The sequence below is a fragment of the Rutidosis leptorrhynchoides genome, chromosome 7 (genome assembly GCF_046630445.1).
Source record: "Rutidosis leptorrhynchoides isolate AG116_Rl617_1_P2 chromosome 7, CSIRO_AGI_Rlap_v1, whole genome shotgun sequence".
NCBI lineage: Eukaryota > Viridiplantae > Streptophyta > Magnoliopsida > Asterales > Asteraceae > Rutidosis > Rutidosis leptorrhynchoides.
In genome coordinates, this window is record NC_092339.1 from 186,945,539 (window position 1) to 186,965,119 (window position 19,581).

The following is a 19,581-nucleotide window of genomic DNA, read 5'->3' on the forward strand; positions in this document are numbered from 1 at the left end:
AATCGTAAGTTATGAAACATAGATTTTTATCTTGTAAAATGTATGTAAGCTTGTAAGATTTTGTTTACAACAAAATTGGAAGACCATAAGCTATAGAAACTTAGATCCAACATAAGTGTATGAAGTTATTACTCGAAAGTTAAACTTCCATGTTCTTGAACTTACAAAGTTTAACTTTAGTTTCAAGAAAAATAAAATCAAGTTTAACTAGTAGTACTTGACCAAATTAACAATATCACAACTTTAAAGTACTTACAAAAGAAAGAAATAACTAAAGTTGCAAGTATTATGTTCATGTTTGTTTCATACTTAAGAAGATTCGAATCAAAGTTTGGATCTTAGGAAAGTAAACTTTAAGTCTACAAAACATGAACACAAGTTTGATTATAAAGCTTATGAACTTTAAATCTTATAACATTTTATGTGTAGAAACATAAGTTATAGAACTTAGATCCTTGTTCTTGTTTCTTCATCAAACAAAGATGGAAGTAACAAGATTACATGAAGATACAAGTTAAAGAACTTGATCTTTAACAACAACAAACAACAAGTAACTAGTAAATGATGATGATGGAACTCGAATTCAAAGGAAAGAAAAGAAAGAAAATAAGTTTATTACTTACAAAGTTTGAGAGAAAAAGATGAGAGAAAAGAGTAGTGCAAGTATGTGGGTGTGGAAAATAAAATGATACTTGTAAATAAGTAACAAAAAAAAATTGAAAAATCGAGCTCTCCTTCCATGCTACATAAACCGTCACTTTTGGGGGTTAAAAAGGGAAGTCAAAAGCTCACTTTCAAGTATTGGATGATGGTGTATGCTAGGATGAGTAATAAGTTAAATGTATGGGAAGTTGATACTAGCATGTTTGAGACAACTTTGTCTCCTCATTAATATAATTAATCCTTTGTTTACCTTAATAAATCACTAGTAATAAAAGTGGGCATACTAGTCCATTAAGAAAGTAGGGTGGGCTTACAAGTCCATATAATAAAAGCTCAAGTCCAAGTAACCAACAAATAAATAAAAAGCCCAAGTAATTAACTACTTACATTATTTAATTAAAAATAATTAATAATAATTAATCATGAATGCAAATAATATTCTAAATATTATTCGTGAAAAGTACGTGTGTCACAAAGACAAGTCGGGACATGGAAAGTCGATTACGGTAACAAGTAAAATGTATAAGCATACATTTAATAAAGCACAAGCATTAATAATAAATATTAATAATTATACGTTGGAAAATCCAGGGTTGTTACAATTTGCGTCTTACACACTCAAGGTTTTTAAGCACACTAGGCAGGGCACAGAAGTGGGAGAAGTAATTCAATAGTAAACTAGTGAGAACTGAATTCACAAGTGTTAAACGTCCTCTGAAAGGCATCGCACGCTCTAATTCGATAACCTATTTCTCAAATTTTTCAGTCACCGGTTTCCAACTTGAAGTTTTACTCATTTTTACACCGATTGGTAACCTGAGATAAATGAACAGGAAAGAACCAACCTTACAACCGAATAAACTAGCCATCTCTTCAATTTCTTTTTTGTCAACTCCCACGTCAAAAAGATTACTTTTGAATTAGTTGACTTTTAAACCGGAACTTAGCTCGAAGCACTTAAGAAGTTTCACGAGATTTTCAATAATCTCCATACTCCAAGAGCCAAAGAAAATAGTATCATCCGCGTATTGGAGATGAGAAATAAGGACTTTGTTTGATCCGATTTCCATCCCCACTAAATAAATTCCTCGACACCGCAGATTTAGCAAGCCAATTAAGTCCTTCTGCCGCAATAATAAAAAGGAAAGGTGATAGAGGATCGCTTTGCCTTACCCCACGCCCAAATTTAAATTCTTTTGTCGGTGAGCCATTAACAAGCACGGAGATTTAAGCCGATCTTAAACAAGATGTAATCCAACTCCTCCATTTATTGCCGAACCCCATGAAGCCCATCATGTCATCTAAAAACCACCGATTAAGGCTATCGAAAGCCTTTTCAAAATCCACTTTGAAGACCATGCTTTTAACACGATTGTTCTTTAAAAATTCAAGTGACCATTCGCAATAAGAACCCCATCAATAATATTCCTCCCTTTAATAAACGCGTTTTGCTCACTACCCACGAGTTGAGGAATAACCTTTCTAAGGTGGTTCGAAAGTAACTTTGCAATGATTTTATAATAGCTTCCAATTAGGCTAATAGGCCGATAGTCATTTAATCTAATCGGATCCGACTTCTTTGAAACCATAGTGATGAAGGACGAGTTGCACCCCTTAGAAATAACACCTGTTTGCCAAAAGTTGTTGATCGCCAAAGTCAGATCCTCACGTATAATGGCCAGAACTTCTTAAAAACTGCATATTAAACCCATCTAGACACGTTGCTTTATTACTCGCACATTCATTTAGTGCATCCCAAATTTCATCCTCGTTAACCTTGCTTCCAATTCGTTCTTCAGACTCAGATAATCTAAAAAGTCCACCTACAGAGTCAATACTCGAGTTGCCTGTTTCCACCAATCACGATAGTACACACTTGCATGCAGACTGCCTTGTCCACTGTTACCAAACAACCCATTAGGAGGCTGGCAGCCCACAAGTCTCGGAGCAATAGTTCTAGAATCATAAAAAACCTTTTGAAAATGATCGAAAACAGCATCTTTAATGACCTCCGGATCCTCATTCCACACCCCATTTATATTGAAGCCCCGAAGGTTCTACTTGTTATATTTCCTTCGGATCGAAGCATGAAAAAAATTCGAGTTTTCATCTCACTCTAGAGTCCACTTAATTCTAGCCTTTTGTCTTTCAACCCACTGACACCTACAATCTAACCATGTTGCACGATCCGACTCACTTAGGACATTAGATTTCGCTTTTAACTCCCAACACAAGGCTTCTTTTTGCAGTTCTTTGATTACACTATCAAGACCGTTAAAGTTTGATTTACTCCACTCTTTTAACGCCAATTTCACATTTTTAAGCCTATCCCTAAAAATACAATCCAACCTTGTACCTCGAATTGGTTGTTCCCAAGCCCCCGCAATGACCTTATCAATATATTCACAATTAAACCACTCATCGAACACTTTGAAAGGTTTTGGTCCATAATCAATTACTTTATCTCTAAGAACCAACGGGCAATGATCTGAAAGATTGCGATCAAGAGCAATGATGGATAGATCATCCCATAAACTAATAAACTTATCCGTCACTAAAAACCTATCAAGCTTACTAAACTTCAAACCGTCATCACTTATTCGTGTGAATTTTCTCCCACTAATGGCAATATCAATCAAGTTGTTTCTCACAATAAACTCATTAAATCTATCATCTCAACGTTGATGAAATTGAGAATTAAGACGATCCGAGGAGTCTCTAACTTCATTAAAATCACCACATATTAATCACGATGTGTCAACACTACTTATAAAAATATTCAAAGAATCCCACATCAATTTCTTACATCTATCACTATGAGAACCATGCACATTAACAATAATCGACACTTCACCAGACTTCTTCCATTGACCCTTAATAGCCAAATAATAATCCCCACCGGTTGCATCATTTATATCAAACTTTGATGTATCCCAAATCACAATTAAACCCCCCGGTTTAGAAAAACATAACATAGATTATCAAGATTATCGTTTACACACGACCATTACATAATGGTTTACAATAATAATATGTTACATTAAAACAATTTCTCGAATGCAGTTTTTAAACAATATTATACAAGCATGCTGACTCCAAATCTTGTCTTTATTTATCATGCAACAGTGGTAACTCTTAATAATCACCTGAGAATAAACATGCTTTAAACGTCAACAAAAATGTTGGTGAGTTATAGGTTTAACCTATATCTTAAATCGTAATAATAATAGGCCACAAGATTTCAAATATTTAACCGCACACGTAACCCATGTACAAAACATGATACACATAACCTGTGTATAAAAATCATTCATATAGTGAACACCTGGTAATCGACATTAACAAAATGCATCTAGAATATCCCCATCATTCCGGGACTCTCATTAGACATGATAAAATCGAAGTACTAAAGCATCCGTAACCCGAATAGGTTTGTTAGGTCCAATAGATCTATCTTTAGGATTCGCGTCAATTAGGATTTCTGTTCCCTAATTCTTAGATTACCTGACTAAAAAGGGTGATATCCGGTATAATAATCCAACCATAGAATGTAGTTTCAAGTACTTGTGCCTATTTTGTAAAACATTTATGAAACTACATGTATTCTCATCCCAAAAATATTCGATAGTAAAATGGGACTATAACTCACTTTCACAGATTTTTACTTCGTCAGAAATAAGACTTGGCCACGGGTCGATTCATGAACCTATAACAATTATATACATACATATCAAATTATGATCGAAATATATTCACAACATTTATTACGTGTTGATGATTTAAGTTGTTAAGTTAGCAGTCCAACGTTAGTAGTCCACGGTTAGTAGTACATAAATAAATCGATATAGTATATTGTCTTAATGTTTTCAAGACCCATATTATACATATTATCTCGAATCAATCCAAGACCCATTGTATACATGTCTCAGACTCGATCACAACCCATAGTATATATATTATTTTAGAATCAACCTCGACCAATTATATGCTAACTCGAGCATTACCGCATATAGTGTCTTATGGGTTATTCAAAATAATATATATAGATGATGTCAATATGATATGTCAAAACATTGCATACGTGTCTATGGTCTATCAAGACATGTATAATACAAGAAAATTATCTAAGATATAGTTAGTATAGATTTGTTATAAAAATTTCCGTAGCTAAAATTAGTAATTCTATCTAATTTTGTTTTACCCATAATTTCTTCGTTATAAATCCGTTTTGAGTGAATCAAATTGATATAGTTTCGTATCGAACTAAAATTTATGAAACTAAAAAGAAAAAGTGATGGTTTATAGTCAGACTTACAGGTTACAAGTCATTTTTGAAAGATATAGTCATTTTAGTCGAAAGAACGACGTCTTGACGACCATTTTAAAAAACATACTTCTACTTTGAGTTTAACCAAGATTTTTGGCTATACTTTCATGGTCATATGAAATATCATTTTTCCAGAAGAACAACTTTCAAATCAAAGATTATCATAGTTTTTAATTATCCAACCCACAACAGCCCCTGGTTTTACTACGACGGCGTATGTCCGTTTTTACGGTATTCTTCGTGTTTCCAAGTTTTAAATCATTAAGTTAGCATATCATATAGATATAACACATGTGTTTAGTTGATTTTAATAGTTAAGTTAGAAGGATTAACTTTGTTTGCGAACAAGTTTAGAATTAACTAAACTATGTTCTAGTGATTACAAGTTATATTCTTCTAATAAGATAGTTATATATATATATATATATATATATATATATATATATATATATATATATATATATATATATATATATATATGAATTGAATGATGTTATGAACATCGTTACTACCTCAAGTATAGTAGGTAAACCTACTGGAAATGATGAGAAATTAACTTGAGCTTCAAAGAATCTTTGATGGCTTGGAAGTTCTTGAAGTAGAATCATGACACGAAAACAAATTCAAGTAAGATTACTACTTGAATTAAGATAGATATAGGTAAAGAAATTGAATCAAAGTTTGAATATGAATATTACCTTGAATTAGAAAGATAACCTACTATAAATAACAAAGGTTTCTTGATCTTAGATGATTACTTGGAATGGATTAGAAAGCTTGGAAGTAATCTTATCAAACTTGAAAGTGTTCTTGATGTGTTCTTGAGTAGTTGTTTTGTAAGTTATTTTATGTTTGGATTTTTGAACTACATTGATGTAGATTTTTATGAAGATGATGAAGAATATTTAGAACATGAAGAGAGAACTTGAGAGAGATGTGTTTGATTCAAGAAAATTGAAAAATGAATGTGTTTATGTGAGTAGAAGTTCACGTGAATATGGCTTGATCATATAGGCTCCATTAGTTTAATTTTTAGTGTAATAATTATAGCTAGTTGCCAAATGGTTGGTTCCACATGTTTGTTGACTATCTAGGGCTGCAAAGAGTTAAATTATTATGTATATATACCAATAGTATATACATCTAAAAGCTGGGTATAATACGAGTACGAGTACTGAATGAATACGACTAGAATTGTTGATGAAAAATGAATGGGAATGTAATTGTAACCATTTTTGTTAAGTATGAGTGTTTTGATATATGTCTTGAAGTCTTTCAATTATGTAATAATACATCTTAATATACTACATATATATATATACATTTTAATGGAGTCGCTAAATCAACGTTAGTCGTTACATGCATGTGTTGTTTTGAAACCTTAAGTTAACGATCTCGTTAAATGTAATTAATCCCATTGTTATTATATCTAATGAGATGTTAAATTTTTATGTTATCATGATAACATAGTGTGTTAATATATCTTAATATGATATATAAATAGTATGACGTTATTACAACGATAATCGTTACATATAGATATCGTTTTGAATACCTTAAGTTAGTAGTCTTGTTTTATGTATATGGTTTGTTGTTAATATACATAATGAGATACATAAATATCATTTCATCATGTTAAACATATATATATATATATATATATATATATATATATATATATATATATATATATATATATATATATATATATATATATATATATATATATATATATATATATATATATATATATATATTATCATGTCATATACAAGTTATAACATTCGTGAATCATCGGACAAACTGGGTGGTCAAACGTTTACATAAACACCGTTTTAATTAATCAAGTCTTAACAAGTTTGATTGGTTAACATGTTGGAAACATTTATTCATGTAAATATTAATCTCATATAATACATAATCATGGAAAAATCCGGGTTATGACAGTACCTACCCGTTAAATAAATTTCGTCCCGAAATTTTAAGCTGTTGTAGGTGTTGTCTCTTCTTCTGAAAATAATTGCGGGTATTTCTGCTTCATCTGATCTTCACGATCCCAGGTGAACTCGGGTCCTCTATGAGCATTCCATCGAACCTTAACGATTGATATTTTGTTTTGCTTAAGTCCTTTAACCTCATGATCCATTATTTCGATGGGTTCTTCAATGAATTGTAGTTTTTTGTTGATCTTAATTTCGTCTAACGGAATTGTGAGATCTTATTTAGCTAACCATTTATTCAAATTCAAGACGTGGAAGGTATTATGTACGTCGGCTAATTGTTGCGGTAATTTAAGTCGATAAGCTACTGGTCCAACAAGGTCAATAATCTTGAATGGCCCAATGTATCTCGGGTTTAGCTTCCCCCGTTTTCTAAAACCAACAACACCTTTACAAGGTGATACCTTAAGCATGACCATATCACCGATTTCAAATTCTAAATCTTTTCTCCTAATGTCCGCGTAGCTCTTTTGCCGATTCTGGGCGGTTTTCAACCGTTGTTGAATTTGAATGATTTTCTCGGTAGTTTCTTGGATAATATCTGGACCCGTAATTTATTTATCCCCTACCTCGCTCTAACAAATCGGAGATCTGTACTTTCTACAGTAAAGTGCCTCAAATGGTGCCGCCTCAATACTCGAGTGGTAACTGTTGTTGTAGGAAAATTCTGCTAACTGTAGATGTCGATCCCAACCATTTCCAAAATCAATAACACATGGTTATAGCATGTCCTCAAGTGTCTGTATTGTCCTTTCACTTTGCCCATCAGTTTGTGGATGATAGGCAGTACTCATGTCTAGACGAGTCCCCAATGCTTGTTGTAACATCTGCCAAAACCTTGAAACAAATCTGCCATCCCTATCAGAGATAATAGAGATTGGTATTCCATGTCTGGAGACGACTTCCTTCAAGTATAGTCATGCTAACTTCTCCATTTCATCATCCTCTCTCATTGGTAGGAAGTGTGCTGATTTGGTAAGACGATCGACTATTACCCAAATAGTATCATAACCACTTGCGGTCCTTGGCAATTTAGTAATGAAATCCATGGTAATGTTTTCCCATTTCTATTCCGGAATTTCAGGTTGTTGAAGTAGACCTGATGGTTTCTGATATTCAGCTTTGACTTTAGAACAAGTCAAACATTCTCCTACGTATGTAGCAATATCGAATATTAAGTTGTTTCTCCAATCCATTGGGTATTTCATTCTTCAAATTTCCTTCTTTTAAAACACCCTGTTGTGCCTCTTTTATTCGAGTAGTAAGGTTAGTATGAATAATTATATTCATAGCTTTTACTCGAATAGGTTCCCTGTCCTTTCTACTCAAAGCGTCGGCTACCACATTCGCCTTCCCCGGGTGGTAACGAAACTCAAAGTCGTAATCATTTAACAACTCAATCCACCTACGTTGTCTCATGTTCAGTTGTTTTTGATTAAATATGTGTTGGATACTTTTGTGGTCGGTATATATGGTACATTTTACCCCATATAAGTAGTGTCTCCATATCTTTAATGCAAAAACAACAGCGCCCAATTCCAAATCACGAGTCGTATAATTCTGCTTATGAATCTTCAATTTTCTGGATGCATAAGCAATTATCTTCTTTCGTTGCATTAATACACAACCGAGACCTTGCTTTGATGCGTCACAATAAATCACAAAATCATCATTCCTTTCAGGCAATGACAATATAGGTGCCGTAGTTAACTTTTTCTTTAACAATTGAAACGCTTTTTCTTGCTCAACCTTTCATTCAAATTTCTTCCCTTTATGTGCTAATGCAGTCAAGGGTTTTGCTATTTTTAAAAAATCTTGGATGAATCTTCTGTAGTAACCAGCCAATCCTAAAAATTAGCGTATCTGCATCGGAGTTTTCGCGGTTTCCCATTTCGCAACGGTTTCAATCTTTGGATCAACCTGAATACCTTCTTTACTCACTATGTGACCGAGGAATTGAACTTCTTTCAACCAAAATGCACACTTTGAAAACTTAGAGTACAGTTTTTCTTTCCTCAACAGTTCTAGAACCATTCTTAAATGTTCTCCATGCTCTTGATCATTCTTGGAGTAAATAAGTATGTCATCAATGAAAACAATGACAAACTTGTCAAGATATGGTCCACACACTCGGTTCATGAGGTCCATGAACACGGCTGGTGTGTTAGTTAAATCGAACGGCATGACCATAAACTCATAATGATCGTAATGTGTTCTAAAGGCAGTCTTCGGGATATCCTCCTCTTTCGCCCGCATTTGATGATACCCAGAACGTAAATCAATCTTCAAATAAACCGATGAACCTTGCAATTGATCAAATAAGTCGTCGATTCTCGGTAGTGCATAACGGTTCTTGATGGTAAGTTTGTTCAACTCGCAGTAGTCGATACACAACCTGAATGTACCATCCTTCTTCTTGATAAACAAAACTGGAGCTCCCCATGGTGACGTGCTTGGTCGAATGAAACCACGCTCCAAAAGTTCTTGTAATTGGCTGTGTAATTCTTTCATTTCCCTGGATGCGAGTCTGTAAGGAGAACGAGCTATCGGTACAGCTCCGGGTACAAGGTCAATTTGAAATTTGACGGATCGGTGTGGAGGTAGTCCCAGTAATTCTTTCAAAAATACATCGGGAAATTCTTTTGCGACAGGAACATCATTGATGTTCTTTTCTTTAGAATTGACTTTCTCGATGTGTGCTAGAATGGCATAGCAACCTTTTCTTATTAGTTTTTGCGCCTTCAAGTTACTAATAAGATTTAACTTCACGTTGCTCTTTTCTCCGAACACCATTAAGGGTTTTCCCTTTTCGCGCATAATGCGAATCGAATTTTTGTAACAAACGACCTCCGCTCTCTCATTTTTCAACCAGTCCATGCCAATTATCACATCAAAACTCCATAACTGATAATGCTAAAAACGAACACATATTTCATAGCATTATCCTTCAAGAAAGACAAGCTTTTAGTTGCAATTGTTCTATTTACAAGTGATATTCGTTTAAATAATAAAAGGTGAAGACAAAAGATATATTCGACGATTTGAAGACGCAAACAACCAAAACGCTAAAAAGTACATAGTACAATCCAAGTGGTTCAAATTATTGATGAGAAACGTCTAGAAATTACAAGAGTACAAGCCGCAAAAAGCAAAGTACAAGATATTAAATCGTACGAAAGGACGTTCTAAAATCCGGAACCGGGACATGAACCAACTATCAACGCGCGACGCAACGGACCTAAAATTACAAGTTAACTATGCACAAGAATATAATATAATATATATAATTATATAAAAATTATATATATTATACTATATTATTAAAAACCGTCAGCAAGCTAGAAAAGAAGATGAAGTGAGCTGTCCCAGGAGGCCATGCGATCGCATGGCCTGGTAGTTATAAATCCATGCGATCGCATGGGAAGAAATCACAGGCCAAGTGCTATAAATAGCGAACGAATTGGACGAGTTATGTACACCTTGTTCTACTGATATCACTCTCTCTCTCTCTCTCTCTCTCAAATATATTTATATTTATATTTTATAATTATAATTTTAATATTAAGTTAATAATAATAAGGTTATAGTAGCGAATGTTTTAAGTTTGTAAGTCGAATTTCTGTCCGTGTAATACTACGCGATTAATACTTATTGTAAGTCATGTTCAACCTTTTTAAATTAATGTCCCGTAGCTAAGTTATTATTATGTTTATTTAAGCTAAAGTAATCATGATGTTGGACTAACTATAAAGACATGGTTATTGGGCTTTGGACCATAATTGGGGTTTGGACAAAAGATCGACAATTGTGGAAATTGGACTATGGGCTATTAATGGGCTTTATATTAATTAAATGATATCTCGTTGATTTAATATAGAGATTTATAATTTGACGTGTTTATATATAACCACATACGCTTGACTGGGTACGGTGGGCGGGATATCTATAAATACTAATAATTATTCATTTGACCGGACACGGGGATGGATTAATAGTCACTGGACTCATTAAAACATGGGTGGATTACATTCAAGGGTAATTGGTGTAATTGTTAAAAAAGTATTAAAACCTTGGATTACACACGGTCGATAACCTGGTGTATTCATTAAACAAAGTATTAAGACATTGTTACAGTTCGAATCCCCAATTTGTTGGAATATTTGACTTCGGGTATAAGGTTAAATTAGCGAAGACTCTCGCACTTTATAATTATGACCGATGGACTTTTATGGACAAAACCAGATGGACATATCGAATAATCCAGGACAAAGGACAATTAACCCATGGTAATAAATTAAAATCAACACGTCAAACATCATGATTACGGAAGTTTAAATAAGCATAATTCCTTTAATTTATATCTCATGGTACTTTTATTTACCGTCATTTTATTTATTGTCATTTTACTTATCGTACTTTAAATTATTGCACTTTTATTTATCGCACTTTTATTTTTCGTCATTTACTTTACGCTTTAAATTAAGTTGTATACAAATATAGTTTAAAATAAATATAACGTTAAACTTAGTGAGCTCCCTGTGGAACGAACCAGACTTACTAAAAACTACACTACTCTACGATTATGTACACTGTCTATAAATATTGTAGCAAGGTTAAGGTATATCCCATTCTATAAATAAATAAATAACTTGTGTAAATTGTATCGTATTTAATAGTATTTCATAGTAAAATATAATCTATTTCGTACTACACCTCGCACACATCAATTATTTTTGGCGCCGCTGCCGGGGACGCCGAAACGAAACGCTATAAAAAAAAGGATTTTTTTATTAAGTTTTAATTTATTTTTGAAAAAATACGTTTTAAATATTAAAAACATAAAAATAATAATAATAATAATAATAATAATAATAATAATAATAATAATAATAATAATAATAATAATAATAATAATAATAATAATAATAATAATAATATATTTATATCTATTTAAGTGTTTAAATAAAAGAAAATATATTTTTTTTATAAAGTATAAAAGTATTTTTTTAGTTCTTAAAAATATAATCTTAAATATCAATTATATTTTAAATTCTGTAAGAGTTATAAATTAAAAACAAATAAAAAAATTATATAATAAAAGAAAACTGAACCTGTCGAGTTTTCAGCCTGCATACCCATCTGAGCCTGCAGGTCATGCGACCGTATGACATTAAAACCTACACTCCATGCGATCGCATGGAGTGATGGGACATGCCTGAATCATCAGCCGACACAAATAGGGTTACGATTAATATTAATTATAATAATTAATTAAGTTTAGGGTTAGATTATATAATAATTATTATTATTAGGGTTTAATTAAATAATAATTAGTTTTAGTTTTAATTAATTTTGTATTTTAAGTTTTAACTAGTTTTACTACTTTATAAATTAGTACTTGTATAAAATAATAATATAAAAATAATATTTTTATAAAAATAAGTAATTTTATCATTATTTGTTTCTTTTTATAAATTGTATATTTTAAACATTTAATTCGTAAATTGTATATTTTTTAGTTCGTAACTTAGTAGTTTACCATAGTTAATTTTATTTCTAGATTTTTATGCTTTGCCATAAAATCCCTTAAGTGCTTTTTCTTTAGATTAAGATTTAGACGCTTTAGAATTTTACAACGTCGCTTATCGCTTTAATATTTAATAAATTTTAGTGCCTATTTAAGTTATTGCCGTTTCGGATATAGAATTCCTTTTAAGCTTTAATTCCTTTAGACGCAATTTTTAATATTTAGTTTTTAAGCTTTTAAGTTTCGACACTCTACTTTCTTATTATTGTTTTTCGACTTTTTATTTTTCGACGTTTTTCGACGCACTCTTTTTCTTCCTCTTATTTCTCGACTCTCTAGTTTTTAGGACATAGATTTTTATTATCTTCAAATTTTGACGAAAAATTATTTTAAGCGGTTAAATTGATAGACATCCAAAATTTTCTGGTTCGTAGTAATAGTTGAATTTGTTAGTGGCGAGTTGCGGGCTTCCGATTTAAAGGGTCCTGACTACCTGCTGCATCTATTGGCTATTCGAAACGTGGGCAAAATCAGAAAAGTCTATTAATTTGATAACTTATATAATTTTTTTTATTTATTTTTATAACTAATATGATATTCAGTGAATGCACCGAGGAAAACGTTCACCACCTTTCATACGTTCACCTCCCGTAACTCGATCAAGACATCTAGCCAATATTGTTCCCGTTGATTTTTCTTTAGAATCATCATCTAGTCGACCAAGTACTCCAATTCAAATTTCCGATAATCCATTTTTTGAACCCGACCTCACAATTGAGAACCCGGAGGATATTCAAGGACAATTCAGAGATCCTGAACCACTAATCATTCCTCCTGAACCACAAATCATTCAACCAGAGATTTTCGAGGAAGAAACCCTTAAATCAGAATCCGCTAGTGATTCAGATTCAACAAACTCAATCATGAAAAATCCGGAACCTCAAAGTATGGAAGACCGAATGAGAGCTACACGCACTGGTCAAGGTCATGCAATTACTCAACTAGACATTAATGCGCCAGATTATGAAATCAAAGGACAAATCCTACACATGGTAACTAATCAATGCCAATTTAGTGGTATGCCGAAGGAAGATCCAAATGAACATCTTCGTACCTTTAATAGGATCTGTACTTTATTTAAAATCAGAGAAGTTGAGGATGAACAGATCTATCTCATGTTGTTTCCCTGAACTTGAAAGGGAGAAGCCAAAGATTGGTTAGAATCGTTACCTGAAGGGGCAATTGACACATGGAATGTTTTAGTTGAGAAATTTCTTAAAAGATTCTTTCCGGCATCTAAAGCCGTGAGACTTCAAGGAGAAATTGTTACTTTCATGCAGAAGTCAAATGAAAATTTATATGAGGCATGGACAAGATTTGGAAAGTTGTTAAGAAGATGTCCTCAACATGGTTTAGACACTTATCAAATAGTATAAATATTCTACCAAGGATGCGACATTACTACACGAAAATACATCGACATAGCAGCTGGTGGTTCCATTATGAAGAAAACCGCAACTGAAGCTTACAAAATTATTGATAACACAGCCTCCCACTCACATGAGTGACATCAAGAAAAAGACATCGTTAGATCATCTAAAGCGGCTAGAGCCGATTCTAGCCATGACTTTGATTCCATTTCTGCAAAGTTAGATGCTTTCGAGAGACAAATGGAAAAGATGACTAAAGATATTCACGCAATACGAATTAGTTGTGAGCAGTGTGGAGGACCACATTTGACAAAAGATTGTCTCAGTATTCAACAAATAATGGAACAAAGATAGAATGTTTCATACATGAACCAAGGGCCTGGAAATAATTATCAAAATAATTATAAACTGCCAAGACCGAACTACAATCAAAATCAGAATTATAACCGAAATGTTCCATACAACAACCAACAAGGTCCTAGAAATCAACAAGTATCTAACAATACTTACAATCATCAAAGACCTATTTTTCAAAATAAACCACCACAAACCGATGATAAAAAGCCAAATTTAGAAGATATGATTTCGAAGCTAGTTGAATCTCAAACGCAGTTTTTCACATCCCAGAAACAAACTAATGAACAAAATGCTCAAGCATTTAGAAATCAACAAGCTTCAATCCAAAATCTGGAACAAGAAGTAAGTAACCTAGCAAGGTTGATAGGTGAAAGAAAACTGGGGAGTCTACCTAGCGATACAAATGCAAACCACCAGAATCAAACAGCTAAAGCCATTACCACAAAAAGTGGTATTACACTTAAATCACCTGAAATACCTATAATTTCTGATGACTCTATTCCCACTACATAGGCACCACGACCTGAGCAAGAGAAGGAAACAGAACCGGTAGTTGAAAAGGTTAATGAAGATAACACAGTTAAGGCAAAGCCTTATAATAAACCATACCAACCACCGCTTCCTTACCCAAGTAAAATGAGAAAAGAAAGACTTGAAGCCGAGCAATCCAAATTTTTGGATATGTTTAAACAAATAAATGTCAATCTTCCTTTCATTGATGTGATTTCAGGAATGCCAATATATGCTAAATTCTTGAAAGATCTAATCACAAATAGAAAGAAAATGAAAGAACTCTCTGTTACTATGAATGCTAATTGTTCTGCAGTGTTGTTGAATAAACTACCAGAAAAACTCTCAGATCCAGGAATTTTCACAATTCCATGTTTTCTGGGTAGTCTTAGTTTAATAGAAGCATTGGCAGACTTAGGTGCTAGTATAAATCTAATGACGTATTCACTATACACTAAACTAGACCTCGGAGAATTGAAACCAACACGAATAAGTATACAACTAGCAGATCGATCAGTAAAATATCCTAGAGGGATAATGGAGAACATGCTAGTTAAAGTTGGTACTTTAGTATTTCTAGTAGATTTTGTTATTCTGGACATGGAAGAAGATTCTCGAGTTCCTCTCATATTAGGAAGACCATTCTTAAACACGGCTAAAGTAATAATAGACGTGTTTGGTAAGAAACTGACCCTAAGTATAGAGGACGAGAGTGTTACCTTTTCTGTTGATAGAGCCATACAACAACCACAATCTGCAGATGAAACATGTTATTATATTCAAACCATAGATTCACATGCAGAATTGTTAGAAGAATTTCCAGAATTACAAGGAACGGGAGAATGTTCTTTAGGAGAAGGAACTGAACCAATTGATGAAGCTGAAATGTTAGCCGTACTCATGGCTAATGATTACGAACCAACAACAGAAGAACTTCAAATGCTAAAAGAGAAAGACAGATATCGATACAAATCATCGATAGAAGAACCACCGATATTAGAGTTAAAGCCACTTCCAAACCATTTGGAATATGCTTATTTACATGGTGAATCTGAATTACCCGTAATAATATCGTCTTCTCTTACGAAAAATGAAAAATCTCAACTCATTTCTGTGCTAAAAGCTCATAAACCAGCTATTGCATGGAAGATTCATGACCTTAAAGGCATAAGTCCTTCGTATTGCACACACAAAATCCTTATGGAAGAAGGTCATAAAACATATGTGCAACGCAAACGAAGACTAAATCCAAATATGCAAGATGTTGTTAAGAAAGAAATTATTAAACTGCTAGATGCAGGTTTAATTTATCCAATCTCTGATAGTCCATGGGTAAGCCCAGTTCAATGTGTACCTAAGAAAGCTGGCATGACTGTCATCACAAATGAAAAAGATGAGCTTATTCCTACTAGGACTGTAACAGGATGGCGTGTCTGTATTGATTATAGAAAATTAAATGACGCCACCAGAAAAGATCACTTTCCCTTACTTTCATTGATCAAATGTTGGAAAGGTTAGCTGGGAATAGATACTATTGTTTTCTTGACGGTTTCTCCGGATACTTTCAAATTCCAATCACACCCGAGGACTAAGAAAAAACTACATTCACGTGCCCTTATGGTACTTTTGCTTACAAACGCATGCCATTTGGACTTTGCAACGCCACCTTTCAAAGGTGCATGATGGCGATTTTTCACGACATGATAAAAGAATGCATGGAAGTTTTCATGGATGACTTTTCAGTCTTCGGTGATATTTTTGAAATATGTCTAGTTAATCTTGAACGAATGCTTATTAGATGCGAGCAATCAAATCTAGTACTTAATTGGGAAAAATGTCATTTCATGGTTAAAGAAGACATCCTTCTTGGTCATAAAATTTCAAAGGAAGGAATTGAAGTGGATAGAGCTAAAGTAGATGTAATTGCTAAACTTCCACATCCCACCAATGTTAGAGGAGTTAGGAGTTTTCTAGGGCATGCCGATTTTTACCGACGTTTCATAAAAGACTTTTCTAAAATTGCCACTCCTATGAATAAACTCCTTGAAAAAGATGCTTCATTCATCTTTTCAGATGAACGCATCAAATCTTTTAATATTCTTAAAGAAAAACTCACTAATGCACCGATCATGATAACTCCAAATTGGAATTTACCATTTGAACTCATGTGCGATGCAAGTGATTTTGCAATGGGAGCCGTTTTAGGACAAAGAATCGAAAAACGATTTTAACCCATCTATTACTCTAGTAAGGCGTTACAAGGAGCACAAACGAATTACACAACTATTGAAAAAGAACTCCTTGCTATTGTCTTTGCTTTTGACAAATTTCGTTCATATCTCGTTCTAGCTAAAACAGTAGTCTATACTGACCATTCTGCTCTTAGATACCTATTTTCAAAACAAGATGCCAAACCACGATTAATCCGTTGGATCTTACTCTTACAAGAATTCGATATTGAAATCCGAGACAAAAAGGGAGCAGAAAATCTCGCCGCTGATCATCTTTCTCGCCTTGAAAATCCTGAATTTGAAGTTCTAAATGAATCGGCTATATAAGACAACTTTCCTGATGAATATCTATTGAAAATCGATTATAATGAAATTCCATGGTTTGCACACTGTGCAAACTACTTAGTATGTGGATTCCTTGAAAAAGGGTTGTCGTACCAAAAACGAAAGAAATTCTTTAGTGTTATAAAACACTATTTCTGGGAAGATCCACATTTATTCAAAAGTTGTCCCAATGGAATAATACGCCGATGTGTATTCGGAGATGAAGCTAGTCAAATCTTAAACCATTGTCACACAGGACCAACAGGAGGGCATTATGGGCCTCAACTCACAGCAAGAAAAGTCTACGATACTGGACTCTATTGGCCTACAATTTTCAAAGACGCATACCTTCGTTGTAAATCCTGTGATGCTTGTCAAAGGGCCGAAAAAATAAGTCAACGTGATGAAATGCCACAAAATGTCATTCAAGTATGTGAAGTATTTGATGTTTGGGGTATTGACTTTATGGATCCATTTCCAAAATCTCATAATAATCTCTACATTCTCGTTGCCATTGATTATGTATCTAAATGGGCAGAAGCACAAGCTCTCCCAACTAACGATGCGCGAGTTGTAGTCAACTTCTTAAAACGTCTTTTTGCAAGGTTCGGAACACCAAAAGCTTTAATAAGTGATCGGGGTACTCATTTATGTAATAATCAACTTGAGAAAGTTCTCAAAAGATATGGAGTAACTCATAAAATCTCCACTACTTTTCATCCACAAACAAGTGGACAAGTTGAAAATACCAACCGAGCTTTAAAACGTATTCTAGAGAAAACTGTAGGGTCAAATCCATAGGAATGGTCCATGAAATTGGAGGATGCACTTTGGGCTTTTAGAACAGCCTACAAAACTCCAATTGGAACCACACCTTTAAAACGTGTTTATGGAAAAGCATGTCACCTTCCAGTAGAAATTGAGCACAAAGCTTTTTTGGCTTTGAAGACATGTAATATTGATTTGCATGAAGCCGGACGTCTACGGTTAAGTCAACTAAATGAATTAGAAGAATTAAGACATGAGGCATATGAAAATTCATTAATCTATAAGGAAAGAACGAAGAAATGGCATGATAAAAGAATCAGAAGTTCAAAAGAATTTAAGGAAGGAGACAGAGTTCTTTTTTTCAATTCACAATTCAAGCTATTTCCTGGAAAATTGAAATCAAGATGGTCTGGACCATTCATAGTCAAAAGAGTTTTCCCATACGGAATACTAGAGTTAATAAATTCAAATGGGATTGAATTTAAAGTTAATGGTCACAGAGTTAAACATTATATACATGATCCGATGGAAGTTGACAATGAAGTTAATCATAATTTCACCAGCCAAGAAAACCCTCAGAATGAAAACATAAATATGTTATCAACGACATATGGAAAAACAAAATTGGAAGACGGGGAGGCTTTAAATTGGAGTGATGAAGAAGAATTTCTATATAAACCTCCCATTCTAAGAAACGAAGAAAAATGTGAACAAGAAGTTCAAGAAGAAGTGAAAGAACCAAGAAAAGATCACCCGAAAAAGGTTAACAAACCAACTCTACTTACTAAAGTAGGAGACCCAGGTGAATTTATCATTTCTTCCTTACTAAATGATAGTGCTATGTATAATGGGCTCGCAGATTTAGGAGTAAGTGCGAATGTTATGCCTCTTTCCATATACAAAAGAAGTGTGAGTAAATTAAGACCAACCAGAATAGGTGTTCAATTATTTGACAAAACCATTAAACACCCGGTTGGAATAGCCAACAATTTACTTATTAAAGTGGGAAGTTTGACCTTTGTTGCAAACTTCATAGTTATTAATGTGGAGGAAGACCTTGATATTCCTCTAATTTTAGGTCGCCCATTTTTAGCAACCACCGAGGCATTCTTTGATGTAAGAGAAGGTAGAATGACACTTAGGCATGGTGATAAATCGGTCACCTTTGTGAATCGAAAGTTTCAATCTTCACCAACCAAAACTGTTGAACCAATAAAAACGCCTAAGTGTGGGGAAGATGTAGCAACACCCAATGATAACCTGATAACAAAGAACCCCGTTGTTGATACAAAATTAGATGGACCCGTTTTTAACAGTTCAACGAAGAAATTTTATAAACGGATTCAAGATGATAAGATTAAGGGAAACTTCAAGTTATGTAACCAATTAGTATCCAATTTGTTCCCTAAAGAAAAGGCGATGTTAATTGAATTTGTGAATGTTA

The 19,581-nt window shown here is 33.5% G+C and overlaps 1 non-coding gene across 1 annotated transcript; it reads right to left on the minus strand.

The window, feature by feature from the left end:
* Positions 1-13,824: 13,824 nt before the first annotated feature.
* LOC139860872 (small nucleolar RNA R71) lies at positions 13,825-13,931 on the minus strand. The gene has a single exon (XR_011763493.1). It is a non-coding gene; the product is annotated as a small nucleolar RNA R71 (small nucleolar RNA).
* Positions 13,932-19,581: the final 5,650 nt, after the last annotated feature.